This window comes from Miscanthus floridulus, chromosome 1, assembly GCF_019320115.1.
Source record: "Miscanthus floridulus cultivar M001 chromosome 1, ASM1932011v1, whole genome shotgun sequence".
In the NCBI taxonomy this organism is placed as follows: Eukaryota; Viridiplantae; Streptophyta; class Magnoliopsida; order Poales; family Poaceae; genus Miscanthus; species Miscanthus floridulus.
This window is the reverse complement of record NC_089580.1, coordinates 159,165,605-159,192,285: the sequence shown is the minus strand read 5'-3', so window position 1 is coordinate 159,192,285 and position 26,681 is coordinate 159,165,605. Positions and strand designations below refer to the sequence as shown.

General features: G+C 42.7%; 1 pseudogene; it reads right to left on the bottom strand.

The window, feature by feature from the left end:
• Nucleotides 1-254: 254 nt before the first annotated feature.
• LOC136545359 (protein NRT1/ PTR FAMILY 8.3-like) lies at nt 255-26,681 on the bottom strand (annotated as a pseudogene).

The window sequence follows — 26,681 nt, the reverse complement described above, 5'->3', positions numbered from 1 at the left end:
CCCTCTTATTTCTTTGAAAAAACAAGCAACTAGACATCTTGGCTTCCCCCAGCGCGGCAGCGCCGGAAAATGCTGCCCGGAAAATGTAAAGCATCTGTTTCAGATTGCAGAAATTGGAAGATAAAATGATTTCTGAGTGCATTTCTCACGTGTGCAACGAAACTATATAGCACGCCATAACTGAGGGGAAAATGATGATGAAAATCACACATGCTTTCACAGAAACGCAGAGTTCTAAAGCTTGATGTCGATAATGTGCAATGCCAAACATACATGCAACGTTGGTATGCAATCCATATAATACAATAAAAGTCGACATTACCACTGCATGTCAGATGCGAGTAAACCAAACCCTTTAGAAATTGATGTTTGTCATCATAGTGGCCACATTAACATATCTCAGGAAAACTTTTTACTCTTGTACCTCATTGCACAGAAGATAAAGGCTAGCGGATTGAGAAACTGAGCCCAACCATCATCCAGTAAAACCGATCCAAGTGCCCTTCGTTCAAGTTATCAGGGATCCATCCTGGAGTGCCGCCTCCTCTGGCGGTGAACACCGGCACAAGAGAAACAATGAATGAGCTCAAGGTAATATCCAGCTGAATCGTTAGCAAATGAGAATGCCAGACAAATGCTTCTCATGGCGCCTGGTGATTCCTCGTAAAAGAACTCTTGCAACCCAATGGAGAACACCTCGCCGGCACCTATCAGAAAGTACTGGGGTCCTTGCCACAGGATGCTCATCGGAACAGCGACCTCACCGTGCACCAAACCTTCGGCATGAGCAATCTGTAAGCGATTGCTCTCCACCGATGCTGCTGACACCATCGAGAGCATGGATAGAAATAAAACTGATCCCCATCCGCTGCAGTGGCGTGATGCCATACGCCATGCCAATAAATCTTCTGAATACTGGAACTAGGATTCTTTCATAGACTGGAACAAGAACAAGGACAGTGATGACATCTACGCATTGGAAGGACGCTGCTGGTATTTCAAAAGAGCCGATATGTTTGTCCATTACCATGCCTTGTTCTACAAATGTTGAGTACATCTGTTCTAGGACTATCGAAAACAGCATCATCGTGGCCCAGATAGGTAAGTAGCATTCTAATCAGGATCTTGAGCTCTTCCACTTGAGTCACGGTACAGATTCTCCATGTATTAAGCATGTCAACAGATTCACAGTCAGATTGATTTACAATCGCAGCTTTGTCAAAGAACCTGCGAGAGAAAAAAGAGTACTGCTTTGAGAAATATGGCATAAGTTGATTGGATAGCTTCTTGAGGGCTTTCTATGGACGAAATTTAACCGCAGAAGCACAACAAGCATCACAGTTGAGTCAAATGTCGTCTAAAAAAATTGAGTTAAATATTTTTTTATATTTTCAACACATCAACTATCAATTCTAGAATTTCAACATGCACAACAATTCTTTTGCTTGTAGGGTTCCAAATACATGTTTAGAATAATCTCAAATGGTCATATATAGTTAATAAATAAATGAACTATAAACTAAATTTATACAGAGTTGCAACATAAGTAAATGTATCTCTACTATTACAACAACAACAACAAAGCCTTTAAGTCTCAAACAAGTTAGGGTAGGCTAGAGTTGAAACCCAGCAGAAGCAATCAAGGTTCAGGCACGTGAATAGCTGTCCTCCAAGCACTCCTATCTAAAGCTAAGTCTTTGGGTATATTTCATCCTTTCAAGTCTCCTTTTATTGCCTCTACCCAAGTCAACTTCGGTCTTCCTCTGCCTCTCTTCACGTTACTATCCTGGCTTAGGATTCCACTACGCACCGGTGTCTCTGGAGGTCTCCGTTAGACATGTCCAAACCATCTCAGCCGGTGTTGGACAAGCTTTTCTTTAATTGGTGCTACCCCTAATCTATCACGTATATCATCGTTCGGAACTCGATCCCTTCTTGTATGACCACAAATCTAACGCAACATACGCATTTTCGCGACACTTATCTGTTGAACATGTCGTCTTTTCGTAGGCCAATATTCTGCACCATACAACATAGCAGGTCTAATCGCCGTCCTATAAAACTTGCCTTTTAGCTTCTGTGGTACCCTTTTGTCACATAGGACACCAGATGCTTGCCGCCACTCCATCCACCCTGCTTTGATTCTATGGCTAACATCTTCATCAATATCTCCGTCTCTCTGTAGCATTGATCCTAAATATCAAAAGGTATTCTTCCTAGGCACTACTTGACCTTCCAAACTAATATCTTTCTCCTTCGGAATAGTAGTGCCGAAGTCACATCTCATATACTCAGTTTTAGTTCTACTGAGTCTAAAACCTTTGGACTCTAAAGTCTCCCGCCATAACTCTAGTTTCTGATTCACTCTTGTCCGGCTTTCATCCACTAGCACCATATCGTCCGCGAAAATCATACACCAAGGGATGTCCCCTTGTATGTCCCTTGTGACCTCATCCATCACTAAGGCAAACAAATAAGGGCTCAAAGCTGACCCTTGATGTAGTCCTATCCTAATCGGGAAGTCATCCGTGTCTCCATCACTTGTTCGAACTTTAGTCACAACATTGTTGTACATGTCCTTAATGAGCCCGACGTACTTTGTTGGGACTTTATGTTTGTCCAAAGCCCACCACATAACATTCATTGATATTTTATCATAAGCCTTCTCCAAGTCAATAAAAACCATGTGTAGGTCCTTCTTCTTCTCCCTATACCGCTCCATAAGTTGTCTTATTAAGAAAATGGCTTCCATGGTTGACCTTTCGGGCATGAAACCAAATTGGTTCATAGAGACCCGTGTTATTACTCTCAAGCGATGCTCGATAACTCTCTCCCACAACTTTATAGTATGACTCATCAACTTAATTCCCCGGTAATTAGTACAACTTTGAATATCCATTTTATTCTTGTAGATCGGTACCAATATACTTCTCCACTCATCAGGCATCTTGTTCGATCGAAAAATATGGTTGAACAACTTGGTTAGCCATACTATAGCTATGTCCCTGAGGCATCTTCACACCTCGATTGGGATACCATCCGGTCCCATTGCCTTACCTCCTTTCATCCTTTTCAACGCCTCTCTGACCTCAGATTCTTGATTCTCCGCACAAAGCGCCTATTGATGTCATCAAAAGAGTCATCCAACTGAAAGGTTGTGTCCGTATTCTCACCATTGAAACATTTATCAAAATACTCTTGCCATCGATGTCGGATCTCATCCTCCTTCACCAAGAGATACTCCCTTTCATCCTTAATGCACTTAACTTGGTTGAAGTCCCTTGTCTTTCTCTCACGAACCCTAGCCATCCTATAAATGACATTCTCTCCTTCCTTCGTACTCAAACGTTGGTAAAGATCCTTGTACGCTCTACCCTTTGCCACACTTACAGCTCGCTTTGCAGTCTTCTTTGCCACCTTGTACTTCTCTATGTTGTCCACATTCCTATCATGGTACAAGCATCTATAGCACTCTTTCTACTCCTTAATAGCCCTTTGGACTTCCTCGTTCCACCACAAAGTATCTTTAGCCTCGCCTTCACTTCCTTTGGTTACTCCATACACCTCTGAGGCCACCTTCCGAATGTTGGTTGCCATCTTCTCCCATATGTTGTTTATGTCCTCTTCTTCCTTCCAAGAGCCCTCTTGAATAACTCTTTCTCTGAATACCTCTGACGTTTCCCCTTTCAGTTTCCACCACTTTGTTCTTTCAATCTTAGCTTATTTATCCCTACGGGCACGCACCTGAAAACGAAAGTCTGCCACTAAAAGCTTATGTTGAGAAACAACACACTCCCCTGGTATCACCTTGCAACCCAAGCATGCTCGTTTGTCCTTTCTTCTTGTGAGGACAAAGTCAATCTGGCTAGAGTGTTGTCCGCTACTGAAGATCATTAGATGAGATTCTCTTTCTAAAGAAAGTGTTGGCTATCATCAGGTCAAAAGCTACCGTGAAGTCTAGAACTTCCTCCCCCTCCTGATTATTACTACCATACCCAAAACCTCCATGAATTGCCTCGAAACATGTGCTTGTAGTACCTACATGTCCATTAAGATCTTCTCCTATAAAAAGCTTCTCACTACTGGGTATAGCTCTAATCAGGCCGCCTAAGTCTTTCCAGAACTGTCTCTTAGCACTCTCGTCGAGGCCTACTTGGGGGGCATACGCACTAATTACGTTCAAGACCATATCACCAATGACAAGCTTGACTAAGATAATCCTATCTCCTTGCCTTCTCACTCCCACCACACTATTCTTGAGGCTTTTATCAATCAAAACTCCTACTCCATTTCTATTCGCAATTGTCCCTGTGTACCAAAGCTTGAAACCTGTATTGTCCACCTCCTTCGCCTTCTGACCCTTCCATTTAGTCTCTTGAACGCATAATATATTTACACGCCTCCTAGTCGCGGTATCAACTAATTCTCTTAACTTACCTATAAGCGACCCTACATTTCAACTGTCTAAACGGATCTTAGTTGGTTCGACTAGCTTCCTTACCTTTCGCACCCATCGAATCAGATATGAAGACCCTTGCTTATTTTTCACTACACCCGGGCGTCGATGTAGTGCGCCACTAAGGATGCGACGACCCGATCCTTGATCACTTGACACCGTGTCCAGATCGCGACACGGCGCGTCACGGGGGTGACAACCCGGCCCTTGCTCATTTAACACCATACCCGGGTTCCGATATGGCGCGTCGCTAAGAGGGTAACGCCCCAACGATTTTCTTTCGGGTTTCATCTCCATTAGAATGGCTAGATTTAACGTTGGCTCGCCACGCCTAACACAACCCTCCTCCTTTACCAGGGCTTGGGACCTGCTATGTTGAGACAACATAGGGGAGTTAAATGTATCTCTACTATTATTAAAAACAATCTAAATATCCTCCATATTATTAAGATTATTTTCAATAATAATAGAGGTGACTAACTAGACATTTCTTTTGGAGCGTCCATATTAATTCTCACAGGATATGCTAAAAAAAGATAAATTCTAGATTTTCGCAAAATCATAATCAGTTTAGTAAACTCTAATCATCATTGATAATATAGCCATTGGGTCAATTCTATTTTATTAAAAAAACACCCCTAAAGTTATATCTAAATTACCCACCTAAACTATTAATCTAAATATCCTCTAATCTATACCTAAATTACACCAAGTGTATAGTTATGGAAATAATCTAAAGTAAAATCATATACAAACTAATAATTGCCATGTGATTTAAAATAACCTAAAATGACAGTGATTTAAAATACCATGTTCAAAATCTGCTTATGGTTCAGTTCCCCACGTGGAACTAGCACACATACGCATAACACATTTCTTATACTTTTTTTTACCGCAAAAGACTGTGGGGGAGTACCCCACACATTTCTTATACTTTTGTTCTAGCTTTTTGTAAAAATGTTAAACTAGAGGTGATACGTTTGGAACGACAAAGATTATAATATATAAGTTGGCCATCATCATCCTAAACTTTTAAGGTGGTACAAAACACTAACCACAACTACACACGGACCATATGGGCAAACTACTACATGCCATTAATGGGCCGAGTACTACATTCACCTGTTTTAAGGGTTAACACCCTTAGTAGTTCACCCCACTACATTACAGACGCCTACGACTGTGCCACTCTTACCTCCTCCACGAGCAATGTAAGAGTGCACGCTATACCCTTTTTATTTACAAGGCACAATGCAACATGCGCAGATGCAACGATAGTTGATTTTCTAATACCATATGTAATACCAATATACCATATATCCAAAATATGTTTACGGTTCAGTTCAGATCCTCACATGGAATACTCGTAACACCTCTATTAGACTATTACTTTTGTTCTCACTTCGTGTATAAAGGTTAGCATGTATGTGACAAGGATTATAGGCTAGTCATCACCCTCACAAATTTCAAATGTGCCAATGTGGTACTAAACCCACCAACTACATATGGCCACATGGGCCAACTACAAGTTACTAATAGGTTAAAGTATTACATTCACCCCCCTAAGGGCTAACACCCTCGGTGGCTTAATCAGATGCAGTATTCAAATGTGGTAAATAAAACTTTCGTGTCATTCTAGGATGTCATAGTAGATTTTCCACCTATGCTATTATGAAAATGATCTAAAGTAGCCCTCTAAATTTGTATGTCAATTACCCAACTTTTGTCATTATTAAAAATAACATAAAAAACCCCAAATCTACATCTAAACTACTCCCTCCGTCCAAAAAAAACGCAATTCTTACATTTCGAGGAGTCAAACAGTTTGAAGTTTGACTAAAATTATATAAAAAAACTAATAATACTCATGGGACAAAATAAATACCATTAGATTAGTTATACAATATATTTTCATAATAATTTTATTTGGAAACATAAATGCTAATACTATTTACTAAAAATTTAGTCAAACTTGAGCCAGTTTGACTGGCACGGTTCCCGTAGTTGCATTCTTTCCTTGACGGAGGGAGTACCTACCTCCTTTTACATTAAGATAATCCCAAGGTACTATAAATATGCTTCTAAACCACTCATATGGTATTGTTAATATAAAGAAACTAACTCAAGGTATATATGCATGTGTGTAATGAGAGAGACCAGGTATATATGTATGTAGGAAACAATGAGCATTATTGATACCCATGCCAAACACACATGGAGGTGCAATTCAAAGGTGAAAAGCATAAACATATATGATAGTTTGGAACTAGATTATATCACAACTGGATAAATATAAGAAATTATTTATATGTGTATTGTCATAGATGTTATAATGTGAACAAAATGAAACAAGAGAGCAAAGATAAGCAATGTTGTTGGCTTCATATTTATCCATGAATTTCAAACACTTGTACGTTAAAGAATTATTAGTTTGTGAAGGAGTATAGGTTGATGAACTAGTTAATATAATTGTACGGAATAAAATGTAAGAGTAGAGTTCTACTCAAGTCCAGTTGTATGCTCCAGTTTCCTGCTTCGTTCAGTTGAGGAATGTTGCTCTAGAACCTCATAAAGAAGCGAAGAATCGCATGGCAAGTCTTTGTTGAAGTTGCATGTAGCTGCCACAATAACCTGGCATAAACTTGCCATAGGGCTTCCTCCAATCTTCTGAAATCTATATAAAGTAGATCCCGAAAGAAATATAACTGCACCTAAAGCCACAAATAGCGCAGCAATGGTAAAACCCCAGAGCCATCCCTCATGATCTTGTACCCACACAGTAATAGTCCCCGAGATCAACGAACCAGCATTGATTATGAAATAGCACCAATTAAAGAAAGAACTCTTTTTATTTCTCTCCTCTTCATCAGTATGATCAAACTAATCAGCACCAAAGGATGTAATGCAAGGGTTCTGTGCACCATACCCTAAAGCAACCATGTACAAACCGACAAAATCTATGATGTACTGAAATGATATTGTATCTGTCCAAGTAAGCCAAACAAGGGAACGAGTTGAGATTAACGGAACTGCTGCTGACACAATCAACATCACCATTCCCTGAATCAACAAAATGGTGTGGGGTGGGGTGGGGTGGGGGGGGGGGGGGGGGGGGGGGGTTGGACAAGAAATAAAAGAAACAAGGGTAAAAACTTGAGCTCAAATGTTCAATGCTCATCTAATACAGAAGAGCAAGCATAGTCAAAATTCAACTCTGGCGCATCTACGGTCTCTATATTGTCTTTCCATTAAAGTAACTACCACTATATTCTACAAATAGTTAACTCATCCGAAATATTCCACATATAGTTAGGATCTCCTCTTATATATAGTATTTGTTTCAAGAGAGAAGAGTTCTCTTCTTGAAAATTACATACTTATAGTAATCTTACCAGTTAAAGCAATATAGTGTGGGTTGAATAACACTTACAGTAATGAAGATTGTGCAGAAGATTAGGGAAGTCCAGCACTTTCCAAGATATGAATCAGCTATGAAGGCTCCAACAAGAGGTGCGAGATAGCTAGTACCATGCCATGTTGAAACATTTCTTGCAGCAGCAACATTTGTTTCATGTAAGACTTTTGTGAGATAACTCACTAGGTTTTTTGTAAGTGAAGAAAATGCCAGATACGAGCAGAACAAACAAACTGCAACAATGTTTCACTATGTATTAGATGTCTATTTGAATACAAAACTCTGAAAATTACTAACATAACAATTCAACACAATTTGACCATTTCACGCCCCTACTTTGGTTTACAAAAACAAAGGTTGACTGTACCATAGCATTTTTTCTATACTTGCCTAAGCTTAAGGAGGAAGCCTTCCAGTTTCCTGTATGATTTTTGGAAGCCGGATGTCCAAAGATACAAATAGATCCATCACCCGTATATTCTATGGTACTCTGTATTCCATAGATAGAAATAACAATCAGCTGGGAAAGACAAAAAGTATATGCCAAATGCAGGTTTGATTTTTAAACTGAACATGGAATATTCAAGAACGAAATGGGGAAGTCATCACCCAAGATGACAGTCTCACCCATATAGTAGCATAGTTTTTCCACAAATGTTTAGATAGAGAAAGTGTTAGACAGTAGTATGTCATGCGTGTGTATGGGTCCCGCGCTAGGCTGTTTAGCCAGCCGGCCCTGGTTGTTTTAGTCATTGAGATGAGAGGAGTAGAGAGATGGGAGGAGATCTCAGAGAGAGTAGAGGTGCAGAGAGATTGTAGGAGATCTTGACTGGTGTTACTTCTATGAACCACAAGATCTCCTCACCCTCACCTATGTAAAGCTCCCCTTCTCTGAATCAATCCATCATGCAATTCCGCGCAATATCTCCTTTCAGAAAGGATGTACATTTATGTTTGCAAATGATTGTACCTTCTAATATCCAAGAACAAAGTAACAAAAACTGAGAGAGATTGTTAAATATAATGTATCAACTATTTTATTTTCTTATAGGAGAGGTGTGTATCACTACATCAAGAAGACAAACATGAGTTTACAAAACTAGAAAAGTAAGTATACAAATACGCATGAACCATATGAACTTAGCAGTTAGTCCACCTTCCATGCTTTTTAACCAGAAACAAAGACAAGCTTCTAAAGCTTTGATTTATCTTATTTTTCATCCACCACACACGTATGCGTATACTAACTCAAGATTTATGTCAGATGAATTTAGCTATATCTAGAGAGTTAGTAACAATCCTATTGAACTTCGCTTCACCATACTTTGAACTTGAACAACATGGTGCTAAATAGTACCAAAACACCAAACAAGAAAAATACATTTTATTTTTCACATTTCTTGATGCAATAAAAATAGAACTAGATTAAGTGGGAAATGAGGTATGCATTTAACTTAAATGTGGATGAAGAGAGATAATTTCCATTAAAAAAGGGGGCGTACCCAGTGTAGAGAGCTCCCGCTCTGTGCGGAGTCTGGGGAAGGGTGTCAGTGGCAAGCCTCACCCTCGCCTGTGCAATGCGAGGAGACCACGACTTGAACCCAGGACCTTCCGGTCACAGGCGGTAAGACTCTACCGCTTGCACCAGGCCCGCCCTTCAGAGATAATTTCCATTAAGTATTTAATATATATAGTAAAATATTTAAAAGGGGTCATACTTCAGAAAACTAAGCATAGAAGATTATTAGGTTGTTAGAACACAGAAAGCATGTATGTTACCGTTTTGCGGACAAAGTACCATAATAGTTGATAGTATCAAGAATCCAAATCGCATACGATGTTGAAAATGTGGATGTGCTTATGTATGATGACATTAATTAGCAGGTAGATACAATATATTCATTCATGTGCACAAATAAATGAACGTCTTCAACATGCATTTGCACATATGCCTGTTTACCTACAATCCTGTAGCCATTTCTTAAGCGGTTTATTCATTTACTTGTTTATTTTCAATGTGAAATTTGGGTGGGTGTTCTAGGCAGCGGTCTCCACCTAGCTTTGGGAGATCAGGCCTGCCTGGAGACTGAAGTACAAGGGTTTCATCCTACAGGTCATAGATAAAGGGAGTTATATTAACCTCTCGTGAGCTGCCTTCTTGCAGTAGAGGAATCTTACAAACTTGATCTGGTGAATCTAAATCCATGACTTCCTAAAAGTAGAAAATACGATATTGATATACTGAGAAAGCAAGAGAATGAAGATATAAGAAGCAAAGAAGAAATCATATTGCTCCAAACCTTGGATGTCATATGGCCAATGATGCTGCTTCTTGAGATGCTCATTCTAGATTCAAATAGTCTCACGCAATGAGTACCTGATATATGTTTTTCCTTCTCGAACACGCAGGAGAACTGCGTATCTTTATATTAAGAAGAAAAAAGGGGGGGGGGGCAAGAGCCCTTACAACACACACTCACACTCCTAAGCTCTTAGACAAACACACGCGCCTTTTACTAATATAGGAAACGACTTCACCTCCACAAAAGGATCCTACTAGCTATCTACAGGCTCAAGAGAAGGGGAGGAGCTTCCCTAAGCCTTTGCAAGCTTCCAGAAACGTTGTTCCTCACTTGCGAGCAGCAATGCTCTAGCCAGGCTAGGAGGAGTCCCATCGAAAACACACCGGTTGCGATGGTTCCAAATTGTCCATGCACCAAGGATGATAAGCGAGTTGAGTCCTTTTTTGTGTGAACCATCCATTCTAGACTCTGCTTTGGCCCACCAATCATCGAAGGAGGGTTCATCTTGTGGCGGAAGGGCCTGTAGACCCACTCTTCGTAGCAAAACAAACCAAAATTCGCGTGCAAACACACATGAGACTAGTAGATGATTGATAGTTTCTTCTTCTTGTTCACAGTGGGGGCAGCAAGCAGGATGTGGGAGACCTCGGCGTGCCAGCCTGTCTGCTGTCCAACATTTGTTGTGTGCTACCAACCACATAAAGAAGCGGCATTTTCCTGGGGCCCAAGTTTTCCAAATACGCTCCCAAGGCCTGAATACAGTGGAGCCAATGAAGAAACCCTCATATGCAGATTTTGCCGAATATTGTCCTGATGTCGATAGACGCCAAATATGAACATCCTCCACTCCAAGCTGCAGAACCACCTCCGAGAGAATATCCCATAGCGCTAAGAATTCAATGATGATTCCCATAGTATGAGCTCCTTGGATATCCGCAATCCAACCATGGTTAGTAAGGGCTTCCAGGACAGTCCTCTTATTAGCTCTTCTTTTGCTAACAATGGCAAAAATTTGTGGGGCAAGGTCAGCCACTCGTTGTCCATTGATCCATCTATCTTTCCAGAATAATGTGCGAGCACCATCACCCACCTCTGAAATGATTGCCGTAGAGAAGAGAGCTCTTACTGACTGATGAACCTGTATAGGAAAGACCGACCATGGTTTATTGGGCTCAGTTTTCTGTAGCCACAGCCATCTCATTCTAAGTGCCCATCCCAGCCTTTGCAAATCAGAGATTCCAAGCCCTCCAAGATCTGGTGGTCGGCAAACCTTGGGCCATGCCACAAGACAATGCCCACCTTTCACATCTTTGCGTCCCTTCCAGAGAAATCCCCTTCTTATTTTATCTATTGCCTTTAGAGCCCATGCTGGAAGGTCCAGGGCCATTGCCAAATAGACCAAGGTTGATGTGAGTACAAATTGGACCAGTATTCTTCTCCCAGCTTGAGAGATCAAGTCTGCTTTCCAGCCAGGTAGCAAGTCTGCAATTCTGTCAATTATCGGCTAGATTTGTGCTCTAGTTAATTTATGCATAGGCAAGGGTATACCAAGATACTTGCATGGGAAATCCAGAATTGCACACGGCAAGCTATCTTGCAGCACCATAATATCTGTCTCTGAGCATTGGATGGGATAAGCACTGCTTTTCTATAAATTGGTTTTAAGACCAGATGCTTCACCAAAAAGTTGCAGAATGTCTAGGATCAAATTGATGTCACTGGAAGTGGGTCGAAGGAATAAAACAACATCATCCGCGTACAAGGAAATCTGATGAGACAAAGCCCGAGTTGCAAGGGTCTGCAGAAGTCCCTCGGTTGAGGCCTTTGCCACCATACGAGCAAGTACATCCATCACCAATATAAAGAGCATGGGAGATAATGGATCACCTTGTCGTAGTCCTCGCCTGTGAGAAATTATCTCACCGGGGACACCATTTAGTATGACCTGTGTTGATGAAGATGCTAGGAGTCCACAAATTATGTCACACCAAATTACACCAAAACCCATCTTCTTCATGACTTCTACGAGGAATGGCTAGGACACCGAATCAAAAGCTTTCATGATATCCAGTTTAATGAGAACCCGGGGCTGTTTCTGGTGTTGGAGAAACCTTGTCGTCTGTTGGACAAGCATGAAGTTGTCCTGGATGAATCTCTTTTTTATGAAGGCACTTTGAGTAGTTGAGACCATCTGGTTCAGATGAGAAGCTAGCCTATTTGCAAGGATTTTTGTGATCAATTTTGCAAAACTATGCACTAGGCTTATAAGCCAAAAATCCTTGACATTCCTTGCGTCATCCCTTTTGGGCAGCAAGGTAATATAAGCTGTATTAAGAGCTTCCAGGTTTCTGAATTTTCTGCTGCCAATGGCAGAAACTGCGTTCATAATGTCTTGTTTTATAATTGACCAGCAAGTCTGATAGAACTGACCCGTAAATCCATCAGGTCCTGGCGCTTTATTACTCGCAGTTGGCGGATAGTGCTCCACACTTCATCCTCAGAGAAAGGAGCATCAAGCTGACCAAGCTCATGGGCTGTGATGTTTAGCTCATCAAGATTAATTGTCCGGTTTCTATCCACACTTGTCCCAATTAGATCATTGTAAAAGTTATACATTGCTGCTGCCTTGCCATCATGATCTGTAATCACTTGGTCCCCTTGAATCAGCTGAGCAATGAAATTCTTGTTCTTACGGTGCCGGGCATGGAGGTGAAATAAGGCGGTGTTGGCATCACCATCACTAAGCCAATTAATCCGAGAGTGACATCTTGCAATTGTTCGTTGTAGAGAGGATAAAGCCAGGGAGTGTTTTTTTAATTGATTATATAGCCACCTCTCACTAGGTGACAGCTCTCTGTTATCCTGGGCGATCTCCAGCATATGTAAGATCTCTCTTGCTAGTCCAAGCTGACTATTGATGTGCCCAATCTTGTTTTGGCTCCAACTCTGCAGTCCCTTGGCAGTTGCTCTGAATTTCCTTGACAGGGTCTCAAAGGGGCAGGAAACAGCAGAAATAGAATTCCAAGCCGTCTCAACTACACCCTGAAAATCATCCTGCTTGGACCAAAAAGGTTCAAAATGGAACCTAGGTTTCCCAGCTTTACGATCTGTTAACCCAAGGATCAGAGGACAATGATCAGAATCTTTAGATGCCGCACTTTGTAGGAGGCAGTCCGAAAAGAGCTGTTCCCAATCAACAGAACATTGATCCAGCTTAACCAATGTTGGTGAGTCTTGCAGATTAGACCATGTAAATTTGCGTCCATGAAGAGGTATTTCCTTCAAGGACAAATCATTGATCAGCCTTCTGAATCTTCCCATCATTGCACGGTTTAGGTTACTATTGTTCTTATCCTCATCTTTGTATATGAGATTAAAGTCTCCGAGTATCACCCACGGTCCTTGGCAAGCAGCACGAATATCTCTCAATTCCTGTAGAAAAATGATTTTATTATTGTTGCCTTGCGGTCCATATACACAGGTGAGCCACCAAGTCTGTCCACTGAAAGATCGAAACTGAATTGACACACTGTGGGCATCAACTCTAGTCGCAATAGCAGGTCCAAGAGCATGGCGCCATGCTACCAGAAGTCCCCCACTTGCACCATCAGATGGTAGTTCTACAGAATTATCGAAATCGGACCCAAGTGAGGAAAGAAGAGTTCGCCATGATATTTGCTCCATTTTTGTCTCTTGGATGCAAACAATGTCTGCTTTGACAGCATCAACAAAGGTGCGAACAGAATTCTGACGAGCAACAGAGTTGAGACCGCGTACATTCCATGTCACAATTTTGGAGGGATTCATCTAGATAGATGTGATTGACGACCATGGGGACTAACAAGAGCACGTTCAGGTCATCAGAACCTCCTCATCAGGAGAGCTCCATCCAAACAGAGCTGCCAGCGCCTGGATGTGGGAAGCCGAGAGAGGTTGGGTGAAGAATTTGGCGTATTCTTCCAAGGCCTGTTGATCGATACCCTCCTGTTCACTAATGATGTCCAGTGATCTCATGACCCGCTTCTTGAAACGAGAGGGGGCAGGCTGTTTTGGTGATTCAACTCCTATGCCCGCAAGACGACGACTGCGGCGAGGAGCGCCCGGTGGGAGACGCTGTTGTTTCCTTCTAGAGATACAAGGGGTCAGGAGAATTTTGGTTGTTTTCTTGCTGAGGCGCTTGATGAATTCCTTGCCAGCTCGTCGAGGTGAAGGTGTTGAGGGAGAGGCTACAGCAAGCGGAGGGGCAGCCAGGTCGCTGGAAGACTTGACCAGCCGACGTCTCCGGTTGTAGACCTTGGAGAAGAATCTTGGCGATCTCGTTACAGTAGCTGCCCTTCGCAGTCTTCGTAGTTCCTGATGCCTGGGATGTTCTGCTTCAGGGTCACCCGAACAAATAACTTGTGGTGCAGCAACTTCTTCTTCATTTTGCAGCCCAACATCCAGGAAGGCCTCATATTCAGGCCCATCAACTGGAACTGGGATAATAGGAGATGGCCCACCCCTATTCAAGCCCTGTCCATCATCAGGCTGAGAAGCATGCCCAAGGCCATCCAACAGAGCTTCTGTGGGGGACACCGCATGCGCACAGGAGAGTTCCGAGGGGACCTCAATCCCTGGCCCAGCAATGCCATTACTTCACCCGACATCAGTGATGAGGACATCATTGGCTCAAATATGACCATGCCAACCACTTCTATACCAAAGGTGCAACCATTCTATATGAGGCTTATCATTGATGCATTTGATGAATTGGTGCTCTACCATAAAATGTGTTCATTCTCATTTTCAGAATTACTTACATGGATCAAGGGAAGGCTTGATTGCATATGGAAAGCATGGAAGGTTAATGAAGTTGATTGGGGACCAAATCCAAGTATTCCTAACGTCCTCTGCTAGGCCACCACGTCACTTTGGTTCCAAGGATAGAAAGAGTCCAAGTCCAACACGTTTTGGAAGTTGAATTCGAACTGCAAAATAGTCCCAAATTGCGACGGTCGCCACGACTTCATACGGACTTCGATTGGGACGTTCTAGCACTTTTTGGAAAGCTTATCAAGTCTATTTTCCAACGGATCTGGACTCATGGCTATATCTTATCTGATGCTTCCGCAGTCGTCATTTCAATGCCAGGACCTTTTCTGCCTTTGGTGATGCGTCACCCTATTTTGGGCCGATGGTCCATGTATCAAGTTGGGTCCATTAGGGACGCATCCTAGGGTTGGAGAACGACCCCAACACCCCCTGGTCATTCCCCTAGGTATTAATAAGGATTAGAGCTGCCACAAACAGATTGTGTTTTGTTTTGTTGAAAGTTTAGCCATTGCTACTTCCTAGTAGACGCATGTGTCGACTAGACCATCCGTTCTACTCGATTCAGAACCCCAACTTTGTGATTTCAGATTGGTTTTCATCTCCATATTTGCAATTGAGTTGCTTGTTCTACTTGTTCTTGTTTGTTCCTCGATTGCTTGCAGGAATTACCCTAGTGGTTTGGTTGATCGTGCTCCACAAGATCGCGACGGCTGTTGGAGGTGGTGTATCGGTTGCTAAGGCGTAGCTTGGAAGGCTGTAGTCGGGCCGTGAACGTCATCTCCATCCCCAAATCGAGTTATCCACCTTCTCTCATCGAAAGATCGGGATTCACCCTAGCGGGTTCATATCAGTTGGTAATCAGAGCAAGGTTGATCGGTGAGAGACTTCCAGTTCTTTGTTGTTTTTAATCTCCTATAGTCCAGAAAAAGCCAAAACAAAATTAGTAGATTAGTTCTCCATAATCCCAAAAACCCTTTGTGCTTAATACTATTACTGCTTAGTTAGGGCTTATTGAATTAACGGGTGCATCGTCATGTTAAGTTGCTGGTCTTAGCATTTAGTCGTTTAGAGTTTTCGAGTTCTAGTCACGTTTCTGTCACCATAGCAGATTTGAGTTTATTTGTTTCTCTCAACGAATCCGAGTGGATTTCCAAATTCTTTTGTTTTGTTTACCACCATTATCCTAGCCACGTCCTTGGAGGTTTCATCCACGTCCATATTTCCATCTACAAAAAGGAAATCCAACAAGATCAAGATAGAATTTGATTCAGAGTCCTGTTTTATCCTAAAAAGAAAAGCATCATATTTCCTTTGTCAGGAGTCTGAATAGGGAGTTTAAATACAATCTGGAAACCTTAACTTGGTCCTCTTTCCAACGGATCAGAGCTTGCTCCGAAATTCATTCTGAGCGCTTCGCAATTGCCCTGGAGATTTGCGCGTCTGCTGGTTTTGCAAAACAGCCACTTGTTTGACTTTGCTACTGAATCACCCTTCCCAAGGAAACATTTAATTGTTGTAAGTAGCTTGTTAATTCTTGTTGCAAAAATTTCAGTTTTGTGCTAGTTGAAAAAAAAACAGAAAAAAAGATAGAAGAAAGAAAGAAAAGAAAGAAAGAAAAGAAAGATAGAAAGAAAGAAAGAAAAGAAAGAGAAAGAAGAAGAGGAGGGTTTTCTTTTGTTGTTATTCCTGTCCTTGTGATCCTTCTTTGCTGCAGCTCAGTGACTTTGTTTGTGTCCAGGCTCGCGTCTCTAGCACGTACTAGCCTAGGACCAGCATAATAACGTCGTTGAGCGTTTGTTCAATTTGCTTGCAACTAACGTGGTTCTAGTACTTCCTTTCTTTAGCCCACCTACAGCTCCACATATTCGACTACAGCTTGAGAGGTTTTTGTTGCTGCGGCACCGATACACTTCGCTCCACGGTTATAGACTTGTTGGTTGCCGTCACCTCCTGTTTGGCTTGGTAAGAACTTGTAAGGGCTTGTTTTAACAAGTTGAGTTTGAGAGAATTACAACCAACACATCCTAGTAGTTGATAGGAGGATACATATTATTTTTGTGTTTCTTGTTTTCTACTAATCATGGCAGGTGATATGGAGATTTTTGAGCTATTGAAACTAGACCCTCATATTCAGGATGTCATTCAACACTTGCTGTTATATGATGGTAAGTTTGATCCTCAAGCTTACATTGATTGGGAGTTAAAAGTAGACAATGAATTTGATGAGCATGACCTGTCCGAGAAACAAAAGATTTGTATTGCCTCTAATGTTTTGACTGAATTTGCTTTGCTAGAATGGAAACACATTCGTAGGCACAAGAAAGTTCTAGAATCTTGGGAAGACTTCAAAATTCTTTTTAGAGATGCATTCATTCCTGCATATTATGTTGATTATTTGCTTGCAAAATTAGACAACTTGAAGCAGGGTAGTAAGACTGTGAAACAATACTACCATGATTTTAAGATTTGTATCATGTTTGGTGGATTGGATGAATCCATGGAAGATGTTATGAGTAGGTTCATGAGAGGGCTCAATTCTGAAATTCGAACCTTGTTAATTAGCAAATCATATTGCCATATTGGTCAATTGTTTTGTCTTGCTCTTAATGCTGAAAAAGAGATTCTATTATCTGTGAATACTTGTCAGAATGATGTGAGCCATAATGTCCAAAATTTATCCACTCTGCATGCTAATGAAGAGCAACAAATAGTGGAACCCACTACTGATTTTCCGTTGTCACAAAATGAATTACTCGCTGTTCCTTGTGATAAAGAGGAGTTGTGTGCTGATGATTCTTTTACTCCTATGCCACAAGTAGCGAATAAGTGTGATACTTTTGGTTTAGAACCATACAAATGTGCTGAAGATAAGCTTTTTCATCCTATTACATGTGCACAAGATGAACTGAATTTGCTGTCCTCTTTAAATACTTTGGGTTATATTGAATTTGATATTCTGTGTAATCTAAATTGTCTAAAAGAGAAACTTAAATTTGATTCTGGTTTGCCAAGTTTTAATCATTGTTCGCTTTATGCAATTGGCAAATATGACAGCAAAAAAGAATATTTGGTGCATAAAGTTTATATTTGCTCTAATCTGAAATATCCTTTTAGGGCCACCACACCATGATCAAATTGAGGGCTGTACTAATACTAATGATGTCTTGCAAAGTTTTCCTAGTTTTTTCCATATGCAACAGGATAAATATCAAGAAGAGGAGCACGGTTCACTTTTACCTACAACACATCTTCCAACAAAGGTCAAACCGAGGACGGTTTGCTGTCAAGAAGGGGAGAATGATGAGGACATCATTGGCTCAAATATGACCATGCCAACCACTTCTATACCAAAGGTGCAACCATTCTATAGTGAGGCTTATCATTGATGCATTTGATGAATTGGTGCTCCACCATAAAATGTGTTCATTCTCATTTTCAGAATTACTTACATGAATCAAGGGAAGGCTTGATTGCATATGGAAAGCATGGAAGGTTAATTAAGTTGATTGGGGACCAAATCCAAGTATTCCTAACATCCTCTGCTAGGCCACCACGTCACTTTGGTTCCAAGGACAGAAAGAGTCCAAGTCCAACACGTTTTGGAAGTTGAATTCGGACTGCAAAATAGTCCCAAATTGCGACGGTCGCCACGACTTCATACGGACTTCGATTGGGACGTTCTAGCACTTTTTGGAAAGCTTATCAAGTCTATTTTCCAATGGATCTGGACTCATGGCTATATCTTATCTGATGCTTCCGCAGTCGTCATTTCAATGCCAGGACCTTTTCTGCCTTTGGTGATGCGTCACCCTATTTTAGGGCCGATGGTCCATGTATCAAGTTGGGTCCATTAGGGACGCATCCTAGGGTTGGAGAACGACCCCAACACCCCCTGGTCATTCCCCTAGGTATTAATAAGGATTAGAGCCGCCACAAACAGATTGGGTTTTGTTTTGTTGAAAGTTTAGCCATTGCTACTTCCTAGTAGACGCATGTGTCGACTAGACCATCCGTTCTACTCGATTCAGAACCCCAACTTTGTGATTTCAGATTGGTTTTCATCTCCATATTTGCAATTGAGTTGCTTGTTCTACTTGTTCTTGCTTGTTCCTCGATTGCTTGCAGGAATTACCCTAGTGGTTTGGTTGATCGTGCTCCACAAGATCGCGACGGCTGTTGGAGGTGGTGTATCGGTTGCTAAGGCGTAGCTTGGAAGGCTGTAGTCGGGCCGTGAACGTCATCTCCATCCCCAAATCGAGTTATCCACCTTCTCTCATCGAAAGATCGGGATTCACCCTAGCGGGTTCATATCAGTTGGTAATCAGAGCAAGGTTGATCGGTGAGAGACTTCCAGTTCTTTGTTGTTTTTAATCTCCTATAGTCCAGAAAAAGCCAAAACAAAATTAGTAGATTAGTTCTCCATAATCCCAAAAACCCTTTGTGCTTAATACTATTACTGCTTAGTTAGGGCTTATTGAATTAACGGGTGCATCGTCATGTTAAGTTGCTGGTCTTAGCATTTAGTCGTTTAGAGTTTTGAGTTCTAGTCACGTTTCTGTCACCATAGCAGATTTGAGTTTATTTGTTTCTCTCAACGAATCCGAGTGGATTTCCAAATTCTTTTGTTTTGTTTACCACCATTATCCTAGCCACGTCCTTGGAGGTTTCATCCACGTCCATATTTCCATCTACAAAAAGGAAATCCAACAAGATCAAGATAGAATTTGATTCAGAGTCCTGTTTTATCCTAAAAAGAAAAGCATCATATTTCCTTTGTCAGGAGTCTGAATAGGGAGTTTAAATACAATCTGGAAACCTTAACTTGTCCTCTTTCCAACGGATCAGAGCTTGCTCCGAAATTCATTCTGAGCGCTTCGCAATTGCCCTGGAGATTTGCGCGTCTGCTGGTTTTGCAAAACAGCCACTTGTTTGACTTTGCTACTGAATCACCCTTCCCAAGGAAACATTTAATTGTTGTAAGTAGCTTGTTAATTCTTGTTGCAAAAATTTCAGTTTTGTGCTAGTTGAAAAAAAAACAGAAAAAAGATAGAAGAAAGAAAGAAAAGAAAGAAAGAAAAGAAAGATAGAAAGAAAGAAAAGAAAGAGAAAGAAGAAGAGGAGGGTTTTCTTTTGTTGTTATTCCTGTCCTTGTGATCCTTCTTTGCTGCAGCTCAGTGACTTTGTTTGTGTCCAGGCTCGCGTCTCTAGCACGTACTAGCCTAGGACCAGCATAATAACGTCGTTGAGCGTTTGTTCAATTTGCTTGCAACTAACGTGGTTCTAGTACTTCCTTTCTTTAGCCCACCTACAGCTCCACATATTCGACTACAGCTTGAGAGGTTTTTGTTGCTGCGGCACCGATACACTTCGCTCCACGGTTATAGACTTGTTGGTTGCCGTCACCTCCTGTTTGGCTTGGTAAGAACTTGTAAGGGCTTGTTTTAACAAGTTGAGTTTGAGAGAATTACAACCAACACATCCTAGTAGTTGATAGGAGGATACATATTATTTTTGTGTTTCTTGTTTTCTACTAATCATGGCAGGTGATATGGAGATTTTTGAGCTATTGAAACTAGACCCTCATATTCAGGATGTCATTCAACACTTGCCGTTATATGATGGTAAGTTTGATCCTCAAGCTTACATTGATTGGGAGTTAAAAGTAGACAATGAATTTGATGAGCATGACCTGTCCGAGAAACAAAAGATTTGTATTGCCTCTAATGTTTTGACTGAATTTGCTTTGCTAGAATGGAAACACATTCGTAGGCACAAGAAAGTTCTAGAATCTTGGGAAGACTTCAAAATTCTTTTTAGAGATGCATTCATTCCTGCATATTATGTTGATTATTTGCTTGCAAAATTAGACAACTTGAAGCAGGGTAGTAAGACTGTGAAACAATACTACCATGATTTTAAGATTTGTATCATGTTTGGTGGATTGGATGAATCCATGGAAGATGTTATGAGTAGGTTCATGAGAGGGCTCAATTCTGAAATTCGAACCTTGTTAATTAGCAAATCATATTGCCATATTGGTCAATTGTTTTGTCTTGCTCTCAATGCTGAAAAAGAGATTCTATTATCTGTGAATACTTGTCAGAATGATGTGAGCCATAATGTCCAAAATTTATCCACTCTGCATGCTAATGAAGAGCAACAAATAGTGGAACCCACTACTGATTTTCCGTTGTCACAAAATGAATTACTCGCTGTTCCTTGTGATAAAGAGGAGTTGTGTGCTGATGATTCTTTTACTCCTATGCCACAAGTAGCGAATAAGTGTGATACTTTTGGTTTAGAACCATACAAATGTGCTGAAGATAAGCTTTTTCATCCTATTACATGTGCACAAGATGAACTGAATTTGCTGTCCTCTTTAAATACTTTGGGTTATATTGAATTTGATATTCTATGTAATCTAAATTGTCTAAAAGAGAAACTTAAATTTGATTCTGGTTTGCCAAGTTTTAATCATTGTTCGCTTTATGCAATTGGCAAATATGACAGCAAAAAAGAATATTTGGTGCATAAAGTTTATATTTGCTCTAATCTGAAATATCCTTTTGGGCCACCACACCATGATCAAATTGAGGGCTGCACTAATACTAATGATGTCTTGCAAAGTTTTCCTAGTTTTTTCCATATGCAACAGGATAAATATCAAGAAGAGGAGCACGGTTCACTTTTACCTACAACACATCTTCCAACAAAGGTCAAACCGAGGACGGTTTGCTGTCAAGAAGGGGAGAATGATGAGGACATCATTGGCTCAAATATGACCATGCCAACCACTTCTATACCAAAGGTGCAACCATTCTATGTGAGGCTTATCATTGATGCATTTGATGAATTGGTGCTCCACCATAAAATGTGTTCATTCTCATTTTCAGAATTACTTACATGAATCAAGGGAAGGCTTGATTGCATATGGAAAGCATGGAAGGTTAATTAAGTTGATTGGGGACCAAATCCAAGTATTCCTAACATCCTCTGCTAGGCCACCACGTCACTTTGGTTCCAAGGACAGAAAGAGTCCAAGTCCAACACGTTTTGGAAGTTGAATTCGGACTGCAAAATAGTCCCAAATTGCGACGGTCACCACGACTTCATACGGACTTCGATTGGGACGTTCTAGCACTTTTTGGAAAGCTTATCAAGTCTATTTTCCAATGGATCTAGACTCATGGCTATATCTTATCTGATGCTTCCGCAGTCGTCATTTCAATGCCAGGACCTTTTCTGCCTTTGGTGATGCGTCACCTTATTTTGGGCCGATGGTCCATGTATCAAGTTGGGTCCATTAGGGACGCATCCTAGGGTTGGAGAACGACCCCAACACCCCCTGGTCGTTCCCCTAGGTATTAATAAGGATTAGAGCCGCCACAAACAGATTGGGTTTTGTTTTGTTGAAAGTTTAGCCATTGCTACTTCCTAGTAGACGCATGTGTCGACTAGACCATCCGTTCTACTCAATTCAGAACCCCAACTTTGTGATTTCAGATTGGTTTTCATCTCCATATTTGCAATTGAGTTGCTTGTTCTACTTGTTCTTGCTTGTTCCTCGATTGCTTGCAGGAATTATCCTAGTGGTTTGGTTGATCGTGCTCCACAAGATCGCGACGGCTGTTGGAGGTGGTGTATCGGTTGCTAAGGCGTAGCTTGGAAGGCTGTAGTCGGGCCGTGAACGTCATCTCCATCCCCAAATCGAGTTATCCACCTTCTCTCATCAAAAGATCGGGATTCACCCTAGCGGGTTCATATCAATCAGGATCTTCTTTGCCCTGCACCGCCGTATCCGCGTCCGCGTCGACGTTCGCCAAAAATTCATCAGCACGCGTGCGTGAGACCTCGGGCAACGATATTGCAATAGCAGTACCATCCCCACACGCCGCAGGCTTCGTCTCCTCGGTTCCAGAGTGGGCTATCTCGGAACCAAGCGATGCCTCCTCCCTTAGCGAGAAACCAGCTGACACGGTCGTCCAGCCATCAACTGTCGTCGCCCGGCCATCAATGCCGAGCCCGAGCGTAGAGGCACCGTTAGCCAAGATGTTCGTGGTGGGGTCCGGAGCCGAAGCCTGATGGACGCGTGGGCCTAGCCGAGAGTGGACCGAAGCCCGGCCAGCCTGGGCGGACGCCGAAGGTTCACCCGGCGCCGCCGACTGTGCCGGAGAAGAGGACGACGGCGACGCGAGAGTTCGCCGCCGGCGACGAGGTTCCTGATCCTCCTCTTTAGGGGGAGGCGAGGGAGGGCAATCATGACTCGATCCAGGTTGATCAAGGAGGTGGACAGTGACCTTAATCGGATAGGACAACGTCCGCACGCCATGACCGCCCTCAGAAGGTGGCTCCACGATCTCCAGCATCATCTCGGAGGGAAAGAGGGCAGGATCAAAGCACCAAGCCTTAACCACGAACACATCACGGCGGTTTGCATTGTTAGGATGCACCCCATCAATCCAGCAGACCTCGTCCAGAAGAACATCAGCGGTGGCCAACTCCCAAGCATGGGCAGGGATGCCTTGAGCTCCACTTCCACAGCCACCAACAGACTCGCCACCGAGGCCTGGAGAAACCTTGTCCAGCGCATGACATGAAGTCGGCCAGTGGTGGTAACGATGGGGCGGCCTTCGTTGTAAACGATGCCAGCTAGCTCCTCATTAGGCAAGATCAAGATGAAGCTGGACGGACCCCATGGATGCAGGGTTAGCCGAGCTTCATCGATCTCAAACCTATGGGCGACCGTGGCACGAATGAACTCTAACTCGCCGTCCCCTGATCCCCCCAGCAAGGTGATGACCAGGGCGCATCTCAGGGCATCCTCGTTGTGGGAGAGATGGTCCGACCGGTGGAGAACGCGTCTTGGGATGACCGGAGCCCTAGCGGCGCCAGACAGTGCAACCTCGGCATTAGGCCCCGAGGAGGGGTGGCTAGGCACATCTTCCTCACCAATGTCGTCGTCCGCATTTGCCGCACCCATCGCAGGACGCGTCCGACGTGGCCGCCGCCACCGCTTGCGCTTGTGCTCACTTCCGCCGCCCGTGGCCTTGGAGACTGCATGGCAGGTGACCGCGTCATCACCGAGACCTTCGGCCGCCAAACCAGCTGCCTGCAGGCGTCCAGAGGCCAGGAAGGGCAGGCACCAGAGAGATGCCCCAGACCTCGGCAAACGAAGCACCGTGGACAGGACCGGCAGCTCGCGGCCTTGTGAGCTGTGGACAAACAGTTGAAGCAGCGCCCGCGAAGATCCTCCGGGACAGGCCACCGAGGAGGGAGCTCCTGCCGGCGGTGCTCGCGGCGGGCACGTCGATTCTCCGAGGTTACCCAACCATCACGGTCAGGGATAATCACCCCAGCAGTGCGAACATGACGGTCACGCAGCCTGAGGACGATCCGGGTCGACGCGCGAGGACGAGCCGACGAGGCAGCAGCCGCGGACGGGGCAAGCGCGCGAGGAGCAGCAGCCGCGGATGGGGCAGCGTGAGCGGACAAGACGCCACCGCTCAGGAGAACGTCCTTGTAAGAAGGTGACCCGTCATCGGAGAAGCACTCAGAAGACGGGGAGGCGTCCCTCCAGCGCTGGTCCTTAGAGCGCCCTGCCGTGACGAATGGGGATCCCTCAGGCGCCGGAGAGGGAGGGGGTTGGGTGGTCGACGCGCCCGGAATAGGCAGCGGCGAGCGGCTGGTGGAGCAGGAGGACGGGAAGGGGTGGGCGCCGTGAGGTGGAGGGGGAGCAGGAGCGGTAGCGACAGGAGCCATTCCCCCCGTACCTGATATATGTTACTATGTCGGTGTCATATCTTGGTATTAGGCTAACCTTTCAAAGGTCACTGATAACTTTAACATGCTCGTTAATTTTAATACTTAATGCTTAACTGGATAGAAATATGTAAATTGGACAACATTTTGCAGACATATATATAAATTTAGCACATCTCAGATAGATGTTATACTGAAAAGTGTTATCTAGTCCCCAAAAAACAAGCATCAATTATACAACTAATACTAGTTTTGATATTCTTCACCTGTTTTTAGTGAATGTATTTACACCCATTAACTTAACACACTGCAACAAATTAGTCTAGATGTTTGACTAGATCATCATTTAAGAGGTGATTGAACAATGCATCAGTGCTAATTCTCATTCGAGTTCATGTGCATTTTCTTGTACCTCATAGAATATGTTAGCATATGTGACGCTCAAAGTGTTGTGGACCCTTTTTGGCAAGTATTAGAGATGTATAGATTCTGTATATCCCGATTTCATGTATTCTTATAACACGAACCATATCCGGCTATACAAAGTGAGGCACACAAAATCTACGAGCGCGGCGTGGCGCGCCAATTGTCCTAGTTTGGTTAGATATCTGTATTTTTTCTGGGCAGCCAGCTACATAGTGCCTAGCCTTGGATGATTAAAGTAAAAAACTATTGAAACCTAAATAACTCAGAGCCTCCCTGCAGGGAGAGTTTGTTTACCCTATTATCTCTCGTTCCTCAGCTGTGTACCATTCCCGGATGGTAGAGGCTGGAACTTTGTTCCCTTATCTAAAAAAAAAAAATCTCTCGTTCCTCACCCGACAAATCCATCAGCCATATAACAGTGTGGTAACATATTTGGTTGTTATCTCTGGAAACTGACATTCCAAAAGAAACATCAATTATTTTTTTCTAAAACTGATGGTTGATCTTTGTTCTAAACAAAACAATGCCTATTATTTTGGAAGAATAAAATCTCAACTATAATATAGAACAGTACTCAATATAGAATAAGACCGACAGTCCACACAAAATACAACTATGCAATGATATGGCTTAACCCATGGAAAAAAACGAGGAAAAATGGGTGAAAAAATTGCACTGTCTTGAATGAACATTCTTGCAAACAACTTTCTCGAATGGTTAATCCTTTATGTATTCATGTTGTAGGATTGCATTGGTATTCATATATAATCCCAGAGTTCTTATCCGTGTTCTTTCTTTTTCCATTTCATGCATTTCATACAAGCCCCAATGCATTCATCTGGAACACCACCCATGGTTAGGCTTCATAGTGGGTCTCGCAATGATAAATGGAACTAAATTGCGCAGCATCAGTACCTATCTATTCTGCCGATGAATGAAACAAATAAAAACGGGGAGCACTTTCCACTACAAAAATGCTTCCACAGCGAGCGCCACGAGGCTGGGAGTGTTCCAAAGTCCCTGTATCAACTCGATGTACTGCTCTTTGGTTTAATAAAAGCTTCCGTTTCAAAAAAAAAGAAAAAAGAAAAAAGCGAGCGCCAAGAACGCAAGCAGGATGTCAAAACTCTCCTCCATTCCCTCCTTCGCTCGTTTCAACTTGAAACTTGCAGCAACTCCAACCAAGCAAAATCAGCACAAAGAACCTGATGGAATCGACAAATCGTGAGCTGAAGGTCGCTCAAGATGGGGTGAATCCTTAAAGAGGATAAGCCTTTTCACTATTCCCGACAGTTCATATGGTTAAGGTACCACACGGAATTGGAGAACTACACGCCGCGCCGGGGATTTGACGCTCCTGAATCCTGATGATATGGGAAGGGAGTGAAACTGTAGACAGAAGAGGTTGGAGCCTTGGAGGGAGCAGACACGCACCTGGAGACCAAATTCTTCTTGCCGCGGTTTACTTCATGGTATTCCAAGCGAGCGAGCAGAGCCACAGAGGCCGAGA